Here is an 8,702-nt window from a genome sequence, read left to right as displayed (position 1 = left end):
AAGCCTTCTTCTAAACTAGACAACACACACAAATTTATGCAAGCACAACTCTCACACACATGACCACTGAGGCCAGACTGGGAGCAGTTGCATCTGACAGGAGAAGCAATTTGGATGCTGGGGGTAAGGAGGAGGCTAGGGCAGGGAGGTGGAAGGATAGGGTAGGGATATGGGGCAGGGACAGTAAAGTGCTGCTTGTGGGTGCAAGGAAGGATGTGATGGGGACAGGGCAGAGCAGCTAGGAGCACTAGGGAGACCGGTTGAGGGGAGGGGGGGGGGCTGAGGGCAGGCCTCAGCATATCCTTTTATATGGTGAGTAGTAATATATCCTTTTCATAATACTGTCTTAAGTTTCATTTATCTTATTTTACTGTCTGATTAATCTTGATATGATCACAAAGATAAGGTAGGGCTCATGCAGAAGCATATAGACAGATCTCTTCCCCTCACTCTGAGAGTGGAACAGGAGAAGAAATTGCTAACAGTGGTACAAGATACCATACACCATATGATGGCTTGTAGAGTGTGGTATGTATGTAGATTTAGAAGGAAATAATATGTTGATGTACTCGTGTGATAAAAGTGCATTTTCAGAATTTTAACAGTAAGCATCATGTGATGCACAGTGCCTCTCTTCTAATGTGTCACTGGAACTGCATAATCATCTCCATGAGAATGTTGTGCTAGTAAAGTGTTTTCCTTGAAAATAACTTGCATTCCATGTGTAGATGACAATCTCTATGTAACTTTGTGATTTTATTTATTATCTTCTTCTTCTCTCTCTTTTTTTTTTTTTTTACACCATAGCATTTTTATACAATTTTTGTACACTTGGCAATATATGATACAGTACTTCATAATGCAATATACAGTTGTTACATAGTATAGGTATTTGAATTTACAGCATGTTGTTATAAATTACAATCACCTCAGAATAGTACATCGTATTGATAGAAGAGTTAGGCCTCCATTTAGGAATAGCTACATTTTAATATCAGTATTCATTCAGTGAGTACAAACATTTGAGAGTTAAGAATGATTTTAATTCCCTTTTGAATACTTTACCTCTGTGGCATCTTATAGCACTTAGCAGTTTGTTAAACCATATCTGGTCATTAATCCAAGGACTATGATCTGTTGTCTGTAGTTTAGTTCTGTTTCTGAAGAAGTTATAGCACTTAGCAGTTTGTTAAACCATATCTGGTCATTAATCCAAGGACTATGATCTGTTGTCTGTAGTTTAGTTCTGTTTCTGAAGAAACAATCTTTTTGTCTTGTGTTATGGGTATGCACATCAGAGCACTTAGTTTCATTATTTTTATGGTCCACAAAGAATGTTATTAATTTGTACGGGTACAAGGAATATACTGTTAGATATTTATATTGTACAAAGGTTTCCCTACATGAATCTCTGTATCCTAGTCGATGCATGGTCCTGATTGCTCTTTTCTGCAGTGTTAGGATTCTGTTCATGTGCCTAATTTTGATAGTTTGCTAATTAAGTGCAGTGAACTGCTGATTTTCTTGCATACAAAATTAATATGGTCTACCCATCTAAGATTTTCGTCTAGGTATATCCCCAAAAATTTACATTTGTCAGTGTCTACTTTTTTGATGCCACTTATATTATCAATACAGGTTTGGTATGAATTACCAAGTTTAAATGGTAATAGCTGGGATTTGCTAATATTGACTTTTAGACCTTGATCATGGAAGTAAGTAGTTATTTGACTTTAGCCATCAGTTGCAGCCAATGTCAAGTCATTAGTTTGTTTGCAAAAGAACAAAAGTTAAGTATCACCTGCATAACTTATTAATTGTGAGTACAGAGGTGCCTCTAAATCATTAATGTAGATCAGGAAAAGGAAAGGGCCCAATACGGAGCCCTGAGGTACACGTTGTTTTACTGTTTCATAGCTGGATTGGAAATGTATGATCTGATCATTAATTTCGTAACTCAGCTTTGTACACTGCTTATGATTGGTTAGATAAGTGATCAGTAGTTGTATGGATGTGGCATTTATATTGTAAGTTTCCAGTTTGCTTAGTAGTAGCTCATGGTTCACTGAGTCAAAGTCTTTAGTAAGGTGTAGAAATATTCCTGCTGTCTGCATTCCCTCATCCAGAGCATCATACAACTTGTGGATAAATTCGGTAATTGCCGTAATGGTACTGTGATGCTTTCTGAAGCCATGCTGTGTTTCTGCTAGTAAATTATTCTTTGTGAAATAATCAATAAGTTGTGTCAACAAAACAATTTCAAATATTTTACCGAAAATTGGCATTAGTGATATGTGCCTGAAGTTTGATAGCTCTTCTTTCGATCCTTTTTTTGCACAGGTTTAACTGTACTTCTCTTAAATATATTTGGAAATGTGTGCTCCCTGATACTACTGTTGATCATCATATGGGTAATTATTGCAACTAATTCCTTATTGCATTTTTGATTATAACACTACTCAGTCCATCCAAGCCAGATGAGGTCTTATTCTTTAATTTATTTTTTATTTTTCCTATTTCTTCCACACTCACTTCCTTAAATTCAAAAGCAGTTTCCAGCCTAGGGTAAGGCTTTACTATCAGAGTCAGACCTGTGTTATTAATTGGATTCACAGCTGAAGATATAAAATATTCATTAAATATATTGCAGATTTTATCTGGATCATTAATAAGGTTTCCTTCATGTTGGATTCTGTCTATTTGAGCATCTAACTTAGGGATGGCTTTGCTATATCTATTTATTATATTCCATGAAGTCTTCCCTATATTTGTTGACTGATCTGTTTTCTTATATTTGAGTGCTGTTCCTGAAATTATTTTTTAGCTTGATTGTACTTATCCTTAAATATCTGCAATTTAGTTGACTTATATAGCACACTTAGATCCTCAATATTTTGCCTGAGTTTAATAATGTAAGCTGGAAGAGTCAGTTTTTTACATTTTGGTTGTGAGTTACTACTTTCTTAATTTCTTTCACTGGGCAGCAAAAATCAGGATATTGTAAAATAATATCATAAAATTTGGCCCATTTTTATTTGGACCCTTTTTGCTGAACAACTAGTTGACATTCCTCAGATGCTAGTTTACTTTTAAGAGCATTAATGTTTTTCTCTTTAAGCATTCTTTTATGTTCTAAGATCTGAGTCCTTTCTTGGGTGCTTGTGTGTTCATAATCTACAAATTGACATTTGTGGTCTGAGTAGTGGAAGTCCTCATTCCAGCATCTAATACTATCTTTTACCTCTTTACTTAGTATTATGTAGTCTATTCTACTAGAAGTAGACTGAGTTACTCTTGTATCTGAATTTACTGCATTCATAAGATTATAGGAGTTAAGGGTATCTATTAGTCTGCTGTTATGGTTATTGCAAGATGTTGCCTCTATATTCAAGTCACCAAGTATTGTTACCTCGTTTGGGTCACAGTGTCTCACTATTCTACTAAAAATATCTGTGAAACGCCCTACCTCCAATTTTGGTGGACGATAAATCCCAATAATTTTCTGTTTCACCGTGCCCTTTCCACAACCTTTGATATGGAGTTCAACGCCTGTCACTTCAGTCAAGTCTTCATTATTATACAGATCTAGATGGTTTAATTTATTTACTTTGAGCTGCTCTCTAACAAATACTGCCACACCTCCACCTTTATGATGCTGTCTACAGTAGCTATTTCCTAGGAAATAGCCATCTAGTTTAAAGTAAATAATTTCCTCGGGTTTCAGTCCATGCGTGGTTAACACTACTACGTGAGGTGAATGATCATTTACAAAAGTCTGCAAAACCTTTTGCTGTATAGTAAGTGAAGTTTTATTTAAAACTGTACTTGAGACATATGTGGACAGAGTGGTAACCACCCATCAGAATGCATGACGAATACAAAATAAAGTTTAAAAATTCCTGTATTACTCATAGGGTAAGTGAGAAGATAGCTAATATAAATAAAAAGTAAAACTCACACGTGCTGAAAGAAGATAAGTTTATTCAAATGCTGAGTTAGGAGAGAGTCTTTGTAGAAGTGTGTTATGAACTAACTGTCAAGATCCAGATACCAGTACTGGCTAGTTTTGATGGATACTGTTATTTCATTGTTTAATGCTGAGCTTGTAAGTAACAACAGGTTGCTAAATTAAACAAAAGATACATAAACATATAAAAAAGAATAGCTTTTCAGCAAAGGGTAGGAGAGGCATTGAAAGAAAAAAGAATTAGTAAATACTTAAAACAAAGAAACATGGTAGAGAGACATTTATTTATTTACTTAATAGCCTCAAAAGCATCAAACACTATGTGTAACAACAACAAATCAAATTTATAAAGATAGACGACACACAGATGGACGGACACCAGGGGGCTGGCCACTCTTTGGCAGGTTCTTGCTAGGCTACCACGGGGCCCCAGCCTTTGCAGCATCTTTTCCCTTCCATGCTCCATGTCTGTCCTCTTGCTGTTCTTTTTCCCCTCACTTGGAGAACATGTCTGGGCTGGTTTTGGAAATGTATTCTGCATTTTCAGTAGTCAATATTCTCTCCACTGTTTTTCATTCCTTTTTTCTTTCTTCGTTCACCTTCTCCTATACTTCCTCCGCTTTGGCGTTTGAGGTTCCTCTTTTTCGTCTTCCTCCCTGTGCGCTCCTGAAGGTTGGCCCATGCATCTAACTCGTAACAGGTGACTGGATAACGTGTAATCCCCAGCCCGGGGTCGACAGGTAGGGTTTGCACAAACTCCCTGGTGGTACAGCGCAGGCCCAGGGAGGGGTGATTGCCTGAGCTGCTACCCTCGCAAACTGGGGATTGGCCCCTCTGTCAGGTATTCGGGAGGTGTTAACAATTGCCTAAGGCGGGTGTGCCCACTTATAAAGCAGGTCCCCAGTTGGAAGCACCGCACCATCAGAGACACTGGTAATCGGGGAGGGGGTTCTTCTCGCAATGAACCAATCATCTTCACATTCAATGGCTACAAAACATAAACATAATAAGGCTAATGATTCAAAGACCCTCGCAGCTGAATGCTTCCCATGGTGGTGTATGCACTAGGCTGCTCGATGTTGTGACAGAGGCAAAACTCCAAATGTACCTCTCTGATCAGGATGTCACTCCAGTCTATCAGCTGCTGAAATAGTTTATGTCTCCTTAGTGCCCACACACACTCTCTCTTTCTCACTTTTGATAGAGTGGTTCTTCCGTCCAAGATCAAAGCAGGTTATGTTATCACAGTTGCTCCATATATTCTGAACCCTATGTGCTGCTACCAGTGTCATCATTACAACCCCACTCGAGAGTCCTGTTGACACCCAGCCAAATATGTAACCTGTGGTACGGATGCTCACAAGGGCGATTGTCCGCCTCCTTCTCCCTGCTGCATCAACTGCAATGGTGACATACTGCCTGCTCCCGAATTGTCCCATGTACCTGAATGGACGGGCTTTCTAGATCAGGGTGAAGGAAAAAGTGCCGCACCTGGTCACTCGCAAGTTGGTGGCTTTTGGAAAGTGTGCATTCTACAATATGGTGCCTATAGTACTGTTCTTGCTACATCTCGCTCCACAAATGACATGGCCCTGTAGACATGCGACCTCAAATTTAGGATCATGGTTAAAGGCAAACTGTCTCCTTCGCTGACTCAAAGATCCTCTTCGACGTAGTCGCCATGTGATACCCTCACCCGGCCGCTGGCCGACCCCGTGTCGCCGGTGCACACCACCAACTGTATTTTTGCCTTGGACTCCGCAGGCCAACAGAAGAAGAATGTTGACGCTTCTATGGACCTCATGGAGCAGGATCCTCCTGCCTCTGTGCCCTGTAACAGCAAGTCTTCAACCACCTGCCCCTCATTCTCGGTTATACATCTGGGGCAGATTTGCAGCTTCATATCAAATCCCATTTTGCTCAGTCATGGGCTGACTTTTGGGAGGTCACTCCCCTTTTTAATAACCTTCATGCAATCAGGGAGACTTCCATCACAAGGCATTCTTCCCTCTCCCAGCAGGAGTCTTATCATCCGCTGCCATCTTTGTACTGGTCATACGAAGTTGACCCAAAGTTTTTTACTCCACATTGAGCCATGCCCCCTATAGTAGCTGCGGATGTCCCCTCAGAGAGACCCATATTTTGCTAGTCTGCCCCTGCCTTTTGGCCCTTCACTCTGAATACACCCTCACATCTTCCTTGTCCCAGGTGTTAGTAGACAACCCTCACATGGTTAGGTCGTCCTCGGTTTTCTTCAAAAAAGTAATTTGTCCTCTGAGCTTTAATTCCTTGAATTTCCCTCAGGAACTGGAGTCCCTCAGTTAGCATTGGCCTTGCCTCCGCAGTGGCTGGATTCTTCCTCCACTTCTTTCCCTATATTTTGCATGTTTTTTTGCACAATTTTATTTACCCTTTTCTTGTGTCTTCTTTCCGTGGACGTTGTTTCCATTGTGTTGTGATAATTGTTGGGTGTGGGGATCAGGAAGGGTCAGTGACAGTGCTGGTGCACAAAGCAGTCAGCAATTTATTGCAACATAGCTTCCTGAGATTGGGAAAAGGGCGGTAACTTTTTTTTTTTTTTGAGGGCGCAAAACTTCTATGGTCATTAGCGCCCAGCCCGTGACTTAGGAAACAGTAAAAAACCGAAATTGAAAACCAGCAGCAATGGGAACAAAGTCATAAAATTGGAGAAACTAAAAGCAGAAGGAATGCTTGAAAATCCACTACAGAAAGGGGTTGGTTGTCCCCATAAAAGGCTTCAAATGACTGACGTCATGTCACTGTCACTAATAAATTGGAGAACGCGGTCGGCTGAGCGCGTGTCATCTGCTAAAATCAACGAGAGATCAGGCGATAGCTGTAGACGGGAGCGTAACGGATTAAAATAGGGGCATTCAATTAAAAGGTGTCTTACCGTCCACAGCTGAGAGCAGTGGGGACAGAGTGGGGGAGGATCGCCGCTTAAAAGATGTCGATGGCTAAAAAGACAGTGCCCTATCCGGAGTCTGGCTAAAATTACCTCCTCCCGACGACGCGTTCGGGAGGAAGAGGTCCAAGCGCAAGGAAGGGCTTTCACTTCCCGCAATTTATTATGGGGAAGTGTTGACCAATGCGCATGCCATAAATGAGCAACTTTTCGACATAAACCGCTCCGTAGATCGGTAAAGGGAAGCGACTGAATAGCTGGCCGAGGAAGAGAGACTGCAGCCTTGGCCGCTATATCGGCCGCCTCATTCCCACAGATACCAGCGTGTCCCGGGAGCCAGAGGAACGCCACCGAGACGCCCCCCAGGTGGAGCAAGCGCAGACAGTCCTGAATCCGGTGGACCAGAGGGTGCACAGGGTAAAGAGCTTGGATACTGAGGAGAGAGCTGAGATAATCTGAGCAGATAACGTACTGTATCCGCCGATGGCGGCGGATGTAGTGGACAGCCTGGAGAACAGCGTAAAGCTCCGCAGTATACACCGAACACTGGTCGGGAAGCCGAAATTGATTTGGGGTGTCACCAACAATATAGGCACTCCCTACACCTAACGATGTTTTCGAGCCATCGGTGTAAATAAATGTGGCGTCCGTCATTTGTGCACATAGAGCAGCAAATGCCCGACGATAAACAAGTGTAGGGGTACCATCCTTGGGAAATCGACAAAGGTCATGGAGCAGGCAGAACCGAGGACGGAGCCAAGGCGGTGCTGTACCCCAAGTTGTCAAGAAGGTTTTAGGAAAGCGGAAGGAAAGAGAATGGAGCAGTTGACAGAAGTGGACTCCCGGGGGTAGTAGGGAGGAGGAGCGGCCTGCATACCCTACATCAAGGGAGGCGTCGAAAAAAAGGTCATGGGCCGGATTAGCAGGCATGGAAGATAGATGGCTAGCGTAACGACTTAGAAGGACTGCTCGCCGATTGGACAGCGGAGGTTCAGCAGTCTCAGCATAAAGGCTTTCCACAAGGCTAGTGTAAAAAGCTCCAGACACTAAACGTAATCCACGGTGGTGGATAGAGTCGAGACGCCGAAGAATAGACGGCCGAGCAGAGGAGTAGACTATGCTTCCATAATCCAATTTCGAGCGCACTAAGGCGCGATAGAGGCGGAGAAGGACCACTCGGTCCGCTCCCCAGGAGGTACCATTCAGGACACGGAGGGTGTTAAGCGATCGCAGACAGCGAGCCAAAAGATAGGAAACGTGGGAGGACCAGCACAGTTTTCTGTCAAACATAAGACCCAAGAATTTAGCGGCGTCTGAAAACGGAAGGTTGACAGGTCCTAGATGTAAGGAGGGCGGAAGAAACTCCTTACGTCGCCAAAAATTAACACAAACGGTCTTACTGGGAGAGAAACGGAAGCCTGTTTCGATGCTCCAAGAGTGGAGGCGATCGAGACATCCTTGAAGACGTCGTTCAAGAAGGCTGGTCCGTTGAGAGCTGTAGTAGATCGCAAAATCATCCACAAAGAGGGAGCCCGAGACATCAGGAAGGAGACAATCCATAATTGGATTTATAGCGATGGCAAACAGTACAACACTCAGCACGGAGCCCTGGGGTACCCCGTTTTCTTGGGAGAAAGTGCGGGAGAGAGTAGTGTTCACCCGCACCCTAAATGTGCGCTCTGCCATAAATTCGCGAAGAAAAAGGGGCAGCCGGCCTCGAAAGCCCCAAGAGAACAGTGTGCGGAGGATGCCTGTCCTCCAACAGGTATCGTATGCTCTCTCCAGATCCAAAAATATTGCTACCGTTTG

The sequence above is a fragment of the Schistocerca nitens genome, chromosome 7 (genome assembly GCF_023898315.1).
Source record: "Schistocerca nitens isolate TAMUIC-IGC-003100 chromosome 7, iqSchNite1.1, whole genome shotgun sequence".
Taxonomy (NCBI): Eukaryota; Metazoa; Arthropoda; class Insecta; order Orthoptera; family Acrididae; genus Schistocerca; species Schistocerca nitens.
The sequence above is the reverse complement of the archived record's forward strand: the minus strand, read 5'-3'. Positions refer to the sequence as shown.